Source organism: Lissotriton helveticus, chromosome 11 (genome assembly GCF_964261635.1).
Source record: "Lissotriton helveticus chromosome 11, aLisHel1.1, whole genome shotgun sequence".
Lineage (NCBI taxonomy): Eukaryota > Metazoa > Chordata > Amphibia > Caudata > Salamandridae > Lissotriton > Lissotriton helveticus.
In genome coordinates this window covers 813282338-813294666 of record NC_136072.1, presented here as the reverse complement: position 1 = coordinate 813294666, position 12329 = coordinate 813282338, and the positions used below count along the sequence as shown (strand labels likewise).

Below are 12329 nucleotides of genomic sequence, written 5' to 3'. Positions count from 1 at the left end.
TGTATATCCAAGATGGCTGACTTCTGTGATTGGGTCACTCTGCATACCTCTGCTACTGATTACTTATTGCATGGTAGTAGCTTCATACAATCTCAAACACACAGACACACCGGCTTTTGACAATGGCAGCATTTGTCAGGATTTGTTCCTCATCATACTATCACTATAAAGGTACGCAATATGCCTTGCCCATTTTGGCCTTGTTTTTAATTTAATTTGCCATCCAATTTTTTATAGTATGATTATTGTGCTGTCTCTTCACAGAACTCATTAATTTCCTCAAATGGTACTCGTGTCGGGCGAGTCCCATCATGTGTATTGACATGTAATTCTGTCTTCTCTTCGTTGGGCTATATATTTAAATGAGGGCATTTTTTGTGTCATTTTAGACTTTTTGGCCTAAAATATCCCTACACAAGAAGAAATCTTTGGACCATGTAGGCTAAGCTTCACTTGTATTATGGATAATTTCAATTTGCTAACTAGCTTCTTAATAAACACTTATACGATTGGTTTATCTTTGCATCTCAGACTCTCCTAGCTGTGTTCTCACCACACATCTAGAAATATGTTGAAAATGTAAGCAATGCTTTGTTGCATGTCAGATATCTTTTCAGCTTGTTAATAATTCCCTATCTATTTCGTACACAATGCTTTTATTCTATTGTGGAATGTTCTCACATCAGGTTAGGTCACACTTTTGAAACACACTACACTATCTGTGACTTAGGGGTCCATTAGTATGTCGGGCGGATTGCCTCCGCCAGGGTGGCGGTGGCCACCGCCACCCTGGCGGAGGCAATCCGCCCGACAAGCACTCTCGTTTTCCCCTCCGCCAGATTAGGATGGCGGAGGTGACAGCGGCCGACGGAAAGACCGTCCGCCGCTTTACCGCCGCGGTCGCCTTGCGACCACGGCGGTAATAGAGCAATATGGTGGCGGTGTCCAATGGACACCGCCAGCCATATTACGATGCCACAATGTAGGGGCCTTTCCGCGGCGGCAATGCCGCCACGGAAAGGCAGGCGGAGATTGCTGCAGGGACCCCCTGCAGGGCCCCCAGGTTGCCACCACTGTCGAGGGGCACATAGGGGGGTACCTATGGTACCCCCCCACATGTACATGTTCAAAGCGGCAGGCACCGCGCGGTGCCTGCCGCTTTGCATCCTGAAATGCGTCAACATATGTTCTGCATTGTGGCGGGCGGTGCAGAGAGCACCGCCCGCCACAATGCAAAACATATAGGATGTGCCCGCCACTGTGGCGGGCACATCCAAATACCCACAACGGGACCCCCGCCCTTATGGCGGGCGGTCCCGATCTCCGTTAGGGTGGCGGGCGGACAAAGTCCACCCGCCATCCTAATGGACCCCTTAGTGTGCCCTTGTTCACGTGTGCTCTGCAGGCTACACATGATTTAATTCTCGTTTTTGAGGCATACATTAAAGTCATATTCTCTCTTATTCAGACTCCACATGTTTCTTTGGTTATCATCTAAGCATAGTCCTGAAGATGGTTTCACTTATTAATTGACCAAGGGACCGAAACATTTACATGTTTCCTCTACTTGCCATCTCATAAACATCGATCGCATTATTTATGTTTGTGCATTTGATTACCAATGGACAACTAACTGCGCCTGAATCTGTTTCGGCAAGAGTGGACCACCATTCATCGGACCCTTGTCCAGTCAACTGTGCCTACCAAACTTATTTAGCGTCACATGAGTGCTGTATGCTAGAAAAGATAACCCCACCATTACTTATTGGTTAGCAACTGGTTATATAATATAACTTGTTGTTGAGAGTCCTTTGAAAGAAGTGAGCCTTTTACCTCACATGTACACCTCTGTATATGTTTCCTCATATATTTTTTGTCCTTTAGGCACTAGCCTATAGTCAAAGTGTTCAAAGCACTACTGGGTTTTGTTATGAATGCTTAATTTTGTGTCTAAAGAAAGTTTTGTTGTCTAAAAATATATTTCCTGAATGATCCCTTTGTTTGCGTTACTATGTCGCTGTATTCTCAGACCTAAGCTCTTATGGGATATCGGGTTGCTCTTACTCTTTTTTATACATATATCTCTTGGCAAAAGATCTAACCGACCTAACCGAATTTCTAATGAAGCCTTCTCTCCACTGTTCCCACTTCAGTGTCTAGGTCTCCTCCTTCCAGCAGCAGGAAAGTCAGAATTACACTACCAATGTCTTGAACCTTGGGAGTGTAAAGATGGAGTTGAAAGTTGACTTCAACTTGCCGCAAATGGCCGCTCACTTGCTCTTGCCATTTTCGTCGAGGGTTTCCCGCTGCACACGGAGGGTGCATTTCCTTAGTGGAGGACCATTTGGGAGATCGCGCCGCTGGTGGGAGCTTCTCCGCATTCGGTGGTCTGCCTGAACGCTCCCAGCGTTCGCTTGATCTTGAACTGCCAGCTGCCTTCACCGGGGGACTGCGAGGACCAGCAGCCTTTACACCTCTCAGCTGGTGCCTCTTCCCCCGGCGGGCACGCCCACCACCAGCTGCTATTTACCTTTCGCGACACCCGCTCCGCGGGTGCCGCTCACTTGCTCTTGCCATTTTCGTCGAGGGTTTCCCGCTGCACACGGAGGGTGCATTTCCTTAGTGGAGGACCATTTGGGAGGTCGCGCCGCTGGTGGGAGCTTCTCCACGTTCGGCGGTCTGCCTGAACGCTCCCAGCGTGCGCTTGATCTTGAACTGCCAGCTGCCTTCACCGGGGGACTGCAAGGACCAGCAGCCTTTACACCTCTCAGCTGGTGCCTCTTCCCCGGGCGGGCACGCCCACCTGCACGTACCTATTAACTTTGACAGCCCCACCCGCAACGCGGGACGCGCGCGGGACGAAGCGCGGGGCGAAGCCCGGGCCAAGGGCGGGCCCGTTTAAGCCCGTTCAAGACCGGGCAGGACTGGACTGGGCCACCCTATTTACGTTTGTTTCCTCTCCCCTTATTTATGCTGACACTGTATATATTGTTAATTAACTTGTTTTCAGTCCGCACCTAGTAATTACAGTACTCCTATCTTGTAACGTATTACATTGCACCATGTCCCCTAGAACCACTAGGAACACCGTCAAAAAACAGGCCCAGACTGCTGCTGAGGTTATCGGGCCGATAGATCAATTCATAACCAAAGCCAACGAGGCCATTGAACAGGGTATTACCCTACTGGAACGGAGAGTCTCACAGGACCTGGTTATTGCCAGACGCTCCTCCATGGGCTTACTGGCCACCGCTAAAACACCCCAGCGTCCTGTAGAGCTACCCCCGCCACTGTTAGTGCACCCAGAATTGCATACGGTCCCCCGCACTGTGGACCTGTCTGCCTCTCTAGATCTTTCTGACTCACACCTGTCACTTGAAAAAACCCCTGTTATTTTTGTTAGCCAAACCGCTGCCGCCCCTTCTCCAACTATAGATAGGGGTATACGCGAAGGCGCAATCCCCCAAAAAAAGAAGAGGAAAACTAGTAAGTCTCATCATACCACTAATCCCCTCCCCATAGCCAACCTCACAACCCCGTCCACTTCTCATCTCCCCTCACAAACTATCAATCTTGCTCTGACTCCCCACCAATCACCTCTCCCTTCATTAGCAACCGCAACGAATCTTACTACAGATAATCTAAACATCAGCTCCACCAGCTCTAGTAGCTATGACGATGAGGATAGTACGGCTGACAACGGTAATCTAACTACTAACACCTGTAGTAACGATAACCTACTGCTCAGAAAAATTGGAGACCTAATTAAGTACTATCTAAAGCCCATAGAAAAGACATTGAACCAGGTCCAATCCCAACTAACCCAATTGTCCTTAGCTCTGAACCCAAGTAAGGGTACCATCAAAGATCCCAATTCAGCTCATGGGAGACCCCTTACTCATAATATGAAAACATCTAACCCCGGTTCGACCCTATCTAATCCCTCTATTACTAACCAAAAGGCCCCGCAGAAACTCTTACAAAAACTGCCACCTCCAATTACAACCAAGCCCCAAGTACCACCCAATCCACCTAACCCTCTACCGACTCAACCTTTAATCACCTCTAAGCCACAGTCGTCTATCCAACCAAAACCTCCACCTGCTCTTTCTATCCCGGCCCCTACCCTCCCCAAAAACTCTGCTGGATTTAACACCATCCCGAGAAATCATAAGAGGAGGGGCCATCCTATCCATCTTCCGCCTGAGGCATCCCCTTATGTAGTCATCATGACAGGTGTCCCGTAACTCCCCCCTAATCAGAACGAATCGGTCTGGTCGTTAAAAAATAAAGTTATATATTGGTTGTCCAATAACAGACCTCTGCCAAACTTTTTGGACAACAGAGTCACTACTGTGCGCAGAGTACCCTGGCTAGGTACTGAGCCTAAGAGCATTCAGGGTGACTGCGTCATAGTGAACCTTGTCGATCCTAATACAGTTGAGCATATTTGCTCCTGGGGAGATCACGTTTCCACTGAAGGAATAGCTACCCACAACCTGTCATATTTCTACCCCCCGGCTCCATGACATAATCCCGGCCCCCCTTGGAGCTGGACAAGAGTGGGGAACTGGGATGGGAATAGAGACCGTGGCCATTGGCCAGGCCACGGATTTAGCAATCCAGCCTCTAGTCATTTTACCAACTGGCGAGGTCCATTGTTATCCAACAGATATGAATGCTTGGATATGGTCGACTGACCATCAGTCCCCTCCATAACTACTAAATCCATTATTAACACCCAGAGTCATTTTAATCATATTCCCAGAAAAACTCCGCCGTCAGGATTCATTCTGACATTCCCGTCTGGTTCTCATATTACGCCTTGTACCCCCTTGTTAAATCCACTTTCTCAATCGACAACCCCTCGGGTCCTAGATCCCAGCCATGTTCATCCAATCCTTCCTGAAGAGATAGACACAAGGCAACAACACACCACTTCTATCTCCTGTGTTACTAAACTCATTTCCTCCACTTCTATTCCAATCACTCAGACCCGTGATCCACCACCCCCTGCTCACTCACAGGTCACAAATTCTACTCTACCACCAACCTGGGATTTTCCAGTCATCTACTGGAACGTTGCGGGGCTCAGATCCAAGATACACCTCCAGTCCTGGATTGACGTGATTAATAAGCATAAAATAGTCTGCCTCCAGGAAACCTGGGCTATTGACCCAATTCACATCCAGGGCTATAAAACTTTTCATTTTCCTGCCAGCCCGTCTATACATGGAAAATCTAAGGGCGGCTTAGCTATTTACATTTCTAACCAAATTTCATTTACGACTAACGAAGTACCATCGGTGTCTCCAACTTTCCAAATCCTTAAGCTTGCCCCCGACAAAAGCTCCATTTATTATTTTATTAATATGTATAATAACTCCACACCCACCGACTGTGTAAAGTCTCTGACAGAAATTACCATATACTTGCATGATCAGAAAGCTAAGAACTCACAGTTACAATGTTATGTTGTGTGGGGTGGGGATTTTAACGTTTATTTATGCAGCGATTATAAAAAAGGTATCTGCGGGCTCCAAAACGAGCATGATCTCCCCATTACCCACTTTACTCATTCCAGTATTGGGACCGGTTTAAACAACTGTCTCTTTTCACTAGATCTCGAATTTGCGAATGAATCAGTGTGTCCTGCTGCCGTGTTCAAGCCGACCTTCCACGGCAGAGGTTTCTCCTCTACCATTGATTACGTTCTTTGTTCGCAAACTTTAAAAAATCGACTAAAAAACTTTACAACCGGTACTGATCCTTCCAGTGATCATTATTCTAATAGTATCACTATTATATTTAATTCAGCTCTCTCTATCCACCCCAAGACCAGTCTTTTAACGCAGCATTCTCTGGAGATGGATAAAATCAACGGTTTTACGGTAAAATGGTCAAAGATCAATCCCAACGAGGTTACTAGCAGGATTATCAAAAAAACCCTTCCCTTAATAGCTAATTGCCTGGAGGAGACCTCTCCCCCCCAGTTGATTCTCTCTAGCTTCGTTAATATCTTAGAAGCTATTCGGCAGGAGCTCACTCGCCAACATAAGACACATGATAAAGATTCCCGGGGGTGGTTTGATTCCCATTGCCGTAAAGCCCTTAGTGCACTTAAACGAGCTTTACATAGCCAAGATAGGGACACGGCCTTAATAGCCTCACTAAGAAAGAATTACAAGCTGGCCCAAAAAACCCGTAAACAGGAACTAAAAAACAACCTCTGGGCCCAACTGCATGAGAGCACAAGAAACAAGGACACCACGCTGTTTTGGCGAATAGTCAAGTCCCCCTTTCTAGCGGATGATACAGCTGTTCGTCACCTAGACGTGGCAGTTCCTGCCGAAAAATGGGTAACCCACTACTCAGAGATCTTTGGGGACTCCCCTTCAACAACCGAAGCTACCAGAACCGAGGAGGCAGACCTTACAAGGGATAACATCTACCCTATTGACCTCCACTTCGACCTTGTGGAGGTGACCGCTGCACTGACCTCCTCAAAGACTGGGAAAGCTCCTGGCCCGGACGGAGTCCCTCTTGACATCTTTGTGAGCAACCTAGACCTATGGGCTCCAATTGTCATGCAAGTCATGTCCGCAGCTTCACAAGTCGGCCTTATCGATTCCTGGTCCTCATCTGTGCTCCTACCCATTTTTAAAAAGGGAGAACGCGACAACCCAGCCTGTTACAGACCCATTTCCCTCTTGGACTCGCTGGGTAAGGTCGCTGGGAGACTACTCCTGGAACGTCTCCAGGACTGGGCTAAAGAGAAGAAGATTTTAACCGACCTCCAGTTTGGGTTCCAAGAGGGATTGGGCACTGTTGAACGGGCCCTTAACTTGACACTTCTCATGGGTAAATATGCTTGGGCTAAAGGCGGTAATCTTTATCTGGTCTACGTGGACTTAAGCTCCGCGTTCGACTGCGTAATCCACTCTAAATTATGGGAGATTCTGAATAACTTGGGCATTGATCCTCCACTCCTGAAATTCCTTCGAGAGCTCTACTCGGATGCCAAAGCATGTGTGAGGTATGGCATTAATGGCGAGCTATCGGAATCTTTCAGCATTACAAAAGGCGTCAGACAGGGGTGCGTCCTTGCTCCATTTCTATTTAATATTTATACAAATGGATTGGAGCAAGCGATGCTGCTAGGCAACAAGGATCTTCCCTGTATAAACACCCGGCCAATCCCCGCATTATTGTATGCTGACGATTCCGTCATTCTAGCGAGAACACCAATTCAACTTCAGCTCCAACTGGACAAGTATTGTCAATATATGCTTTCTCTTGGCTTAAAGGTAAACAAATCCAAGACCTTTGTCATGCATATTGGAAAGAAAGCTCAGAAATGCAAACCTCTCTATATTGACAATACCAGGCTAGACAACGCTAGAAAATATCCATACTTAGGGATCCTTATAGATGACCATATGTCCTGGAAACCTGCCACCTCCAGCAAGAAATTGCAGTTTCAGCGCACAACAACGGCGCTGACCCCTTTTTCAAGGAAATTGGGCAAGCCCGCTCCTGCTGTGCTAATGAAAATCTATCAAGCCAAGTGCTTGAGCGTGGCTACTTACGGAGCGGGTGTATGGGGCTATGCTCCTGCTACTGAGCTTCAAGTAATTGAAAACGATTTCTTGAAATATGTATTAGCCCTTCCCCGTAGTGCCCCCAACTACGGTAGCCATACTGAGCTCGGTTGGGATTATCTATCTGACATCATTAGATACCAACCGGTATCTGGACTAAGGAGCAATGCCTCCTTACTCGGTCGTTAATAACCGATTGCCTGACATTGACCCATTGGAAAAAGATTCCCTGGCTTTCTTACGTTTTTAACTTTCTGAATACTTGAATTGCCCAGCATTTTTCACTAACCCTGTCTCACTAACGGCCATATCTAGAAAGACCTTGAAGGACTTATGTGCTACCCATTTAAGAGAATTACGCATGTGTTCTGAAATTGGCAAACATACAAATACCCATTTAATGATGATACAATCCTCTAATGGTATACAATCATATTTGTCTTTTTATTTGTCAAACTATGATAGATATGTTTTAACTAGATTTCGGTTTGATTCCTTTTACCGTCTTGTCTCGTTCCCTGAGCCCTTAGATTGGACTCGTGAACTAATCAGATGTCCCTGTGACGACTGTTCTACTCAGTCTACTTTGCATGTAACATTATTCTGTAGCTTTTACGAGACCCCGCGTAAACGCTGGTTGGTCCCACTTCTCCGACAACTCGGACTGAGAAGATGCAGACCTGCTCTTTTGGCACTACAGTTTTTAGATACTCCTTTTGTTGCCAAAACTATAGCTCGCTTTTTAAAGGCTTGCCTGAAAATTCGTTCCCAATTAACTGTTCTTGCATCATAAACTTTCTTGTTTTACTATGTGAATAATTTCCATTCCATCGTCGTACAGGATATCATTGCACAGACGTCTCTTTTAAAGATTTAATCTTTGTTTTTTGTATCTATCAGCTAATATTGTCTTTGTGGAAAAAACTTTTAAACTGTTGCAAATTTTCTATAATGTGCTTTTATGATTGTAAATTCAATCGAAATAAAGTTTCTTTTGACTTTGACTTTGACTTTGACTTCAACTTCATCTTGCAAACAGGAAAACGTTAGGGGCTTTTAAATGGGGCACACAGGTCTCCATTAATCATTTGGGTTTCCCATATATGCAAAGCAACAACCATACAGGACATATATGTAAACATGCAAAACATGCAAAACTTGAAAAACATGCACTTAGGATGTTATTGCTAGGATTTCAATTAGCACATAGTAGCAGAGCTTTACACAACTGGGCCAGTAAGGTTCCACTCCAGTGACACAAATAAAAAGGTCTGGGCATGACTATGGATTCATAAACCATGGTACGAGGCACCCTTGCTCTGCATGCTAAACCTATGACAGAGGATGTAGTCCACTGTCAGTAAATTAGCACCCGCTTAGGACAACCCTACAAGTCACAGGTCAGATCCAAGACCTCTCACATTTGAAGAGAGAGGACAATGCCTCTTCTCACACACTAGAATAGTGTGAGGATTGGGCCAAAATAAAAAACATAAAGGAACAATATTAGATTCTCTCAGGTGGGCACTTAGAGCAGGGGAACACAACTCTACATCATGGAGGAGACATTCCTGTCCAACAGACTCCAGACGCTTTGTTTATTGTACTTCTGCCAGATAGTCAGAAGGGAATACATTACATCTAACAGGAAGTGCTAGAGACTAAGGGGGTGATTACGATGGCGTAACGATCGCCACCGCCGGCGTGAACTACCCACCACCATATTACAATGGTGGTGGGTAATCGCGGAGGACGGAAAGTCTGTCCGCCGCTATTCCACCAGTCGACAATCATTAGAGATTGCCAGCCGGGCGGAGCTGGGGCTCATATATGGTGGCGGTGCCTAACAGGCACCGCCATCTATATTATGATGTTTAGATTTCAAGGCCTTTTCGTGGCGACGATGCCGCCATGGAAGGCTGGCAGGGACTTGCTTTGGGGGCTGGTGGTGGGCCCCCGGGTGGGTAGGGAGAGGGGGCCACTTGGGGGGTACCCCCCCTACATGTCCATGCACAAGGTGGCAGGCACCACGCGGTGCCTGCCACGTTGTGCATGGAAATGCACAACATGGCATTTTACGATTGCAGCAGGTGCTGCAGACAACCGCACCCGCCGCAATGTTAAAATGCCAGATGCGACTGCCACGGTGGCAGTCACATCATGATCAGGGGTATAGGACCGTCGCCTGGCAGGCGGGCGGTCCCGTTCCCGCTAGGATGGAGGGCGGACTCAGGTCTGCCCGCCATCCTAATAGGCCCCTAAGTAACTTAGAGCTAGAGCTAGAATTTGATGAATTGGTACTCTGTCTCAAACATGGACGATATCCTGTCTGCCTTATTATAAGTTCCTAAGCATATAATGCGCTTATAGAAAGGTGGATGGGATAACCATCATGTTTGTGATGGAGTAACCCATCCGTCAAACTCTAAATCAGGTATATGGTGAGTGTATGTCAGAATATCATTAGTAAAAATATTTTCTGACAGAAATTGTGTGTGGCAAATATAATTGACAAAAATATAGTCCCAGTGGGTGTAGATATTATATTATCAATACCAATGGAAAAATATTTGTGTAAACTTTATTTAGGACATGATATGTCTGTCAGACGATATTTCAGTGATGATACCAAATCAACTTAGGATAGAATGCATATATTGAAAGATCCTCTTGCTGTTTACTACTTAGAGTAAGATTTATTGGGGCAGGGTAGGTATTAATTACAGCTGTTCAGGATTTGAACTTAGCCTTTCCGGCACAGATGTGTGAGATCTGTTCAGGAAAGCAGCTCTGTACTGTAGTTTTGAATAGTAGCTGGGGTTTCTTTCACCTACCTTCACCCCATTTCTCCACTGGTTATCAACCCCTTCCTCTTTTAGAGTTGAAATGTTTTAGCTTTGGGTCCATATTATGGTCTGTACATTGTAGGGCTACCCTCGTATATAGACACCCCCAATGACAGGACTGGGACTGTGGGCTGAGTAATAGTAAAGGTTCCACTCAAGAGGGGCGTTGCATACCTGGCATCCATGAGTGGCTGAGGCTTGGTTCTGGCACCGTGCCACCTCTCTAGATCGACCAGACTCGAGGCAATGGTCCAACACAGCAGGAAGTGGTTACTGGGCAATATCTGAGGTGGATTCTGATGCTAATTATTCATATGCAAGAACTTCCAGTTGTATAACAAAGACAATCCTGTGTATGCTAGACTCTAAGGGCAACGGGGATGAGTAGTCAATGCGCTTTAGTGAAGGCGATAGGAGGTTTGGAAATCAGTTCCAATATGCACAATTAACTACACTCAATAAACAATGTACAGTTACAGCTATATATTTTTAAAAGGTTTTCTATTTACATACACGGAAGTAAGGCAGATAAAATTACAACCACAAACTCAAAAGGCTATGACACAAGGTCATTCAAGTGATGTTATTCGCATCAACACTTAGTTATAGCAACCAAGACATTTTTCACCTAGGCTTTCTTCCTGTACTCTGAGGAGCCCTGTTTTTTTACAAGGACTACTCTACAGAGTCTTATGACATGCAAGGTATGTTTAATTTTAAGATATGTAATCTAAGCATGTTGATGTATAAAATTTAAGTGAGATTTTTAACAAAATTAAGATTATCTTTACAGCGGTCCGTGTTTATTCACAACGTATTCATTGCTTTCAACATTTGCCTATCTAGATCTGCTTGTGGAAACTCTTCAACATCAATATATTACTGAAGTGTCAAAGACAGACGTGTTGCAGTACATGAAAATGAACTGTAGTAGGTTGAACTATTCCTCAGGATACACTATCTGTTTAATTTGATTGGGATAGTAATTGTTATTCACACAAGATGGCCTCCATCTCAGCAACTGGACACAATAAACACCCACATTTAAATAAAGCACTAAATATGAAACTGTGCAGTGTTGGATCCAGTTCAGAGACATCTTTGGGGGAGCATTGGGGGTGGACTCTTCATTTGTTGTGAAGCATTGTTGTGAATACTCAAATATTTGTTGGAGCTGCAGTACTATTGAATTGTGCCCTGCCCCCCCCCCCCCCACAAACGTGGGGGTGGGGGAGTGGGGTGTTGTTTGCGTATTGTGGTTGATTGATGAAGTTCATGTTTCAAATGTGAATACATTTGCAGAATATGTCGTAATGTTGACAGAAATGACACACAAAATCAAACACTGTGTTCTTGTGCCCTCTGCAGGCAAGTGTTCTATCTCTACTGGACCGGGTATTTGTGGCCCATCCGAACATGGAGATCTGTCGGGAGGGGGTGGATCCCCAATATCCATGTATCCGGTGGCTGATTGGTCACATACAACCATACTGTCTATGACTTCCTTCCTCTGCTGCAGTGTGAAGATATTGTATGCTTATGTGTTCATTTTGTCGATTGCATTAACGAAATATAAAATGCAATAAAGATATGTACAAAAAATCTGAAACTGAATGGGGATAACACAGCAACGATTTACGCCGTGTATTTAATTCAGAGAAGGAGTAGCCAGGCTGCCTTAGATGACAGTCACAATGCACCTGGGGTCCAATACAACCCTCTTGATCTGCCACAAAGGTAGAATTCTGTGGAAAATACAATTTAAAGAAGTCTGTGTTTTTCTTTGCCCAAGGATAGCATATTGCCTTTGCTCCACTGCGCTTTTAAAATAGGTCTTCCCGCAGGATCCTGCATGCTTTTGGATGGCTTCCCTACGACTTGT

General features: G+C 45.5%; 1 long non-coding RNA gene across 2 annotated transcripts in view; it reads left to right on the top strand.

Moving 5' to 3' along the window:
• The window catches only part of LOC144791207 (uncharacterized), a 224810-nt gene extending 212767 nt beyond the window's left edge, over window positions 1–12043 (top strand). For both annotated transcript variants that reach the window (XR_013602330.1, XR_013602329.1), the window contains one exon: window positions 11816–12043. This is a non-coding gene — a long non-coding RNA (uncharacterized LOC144791207). The remainder of the gene's footprint in view (window positions 1–11815) is intronic.
• The last annotated feature ends 286 nt before the right edge of the window (window positions 12044–12329 follow it).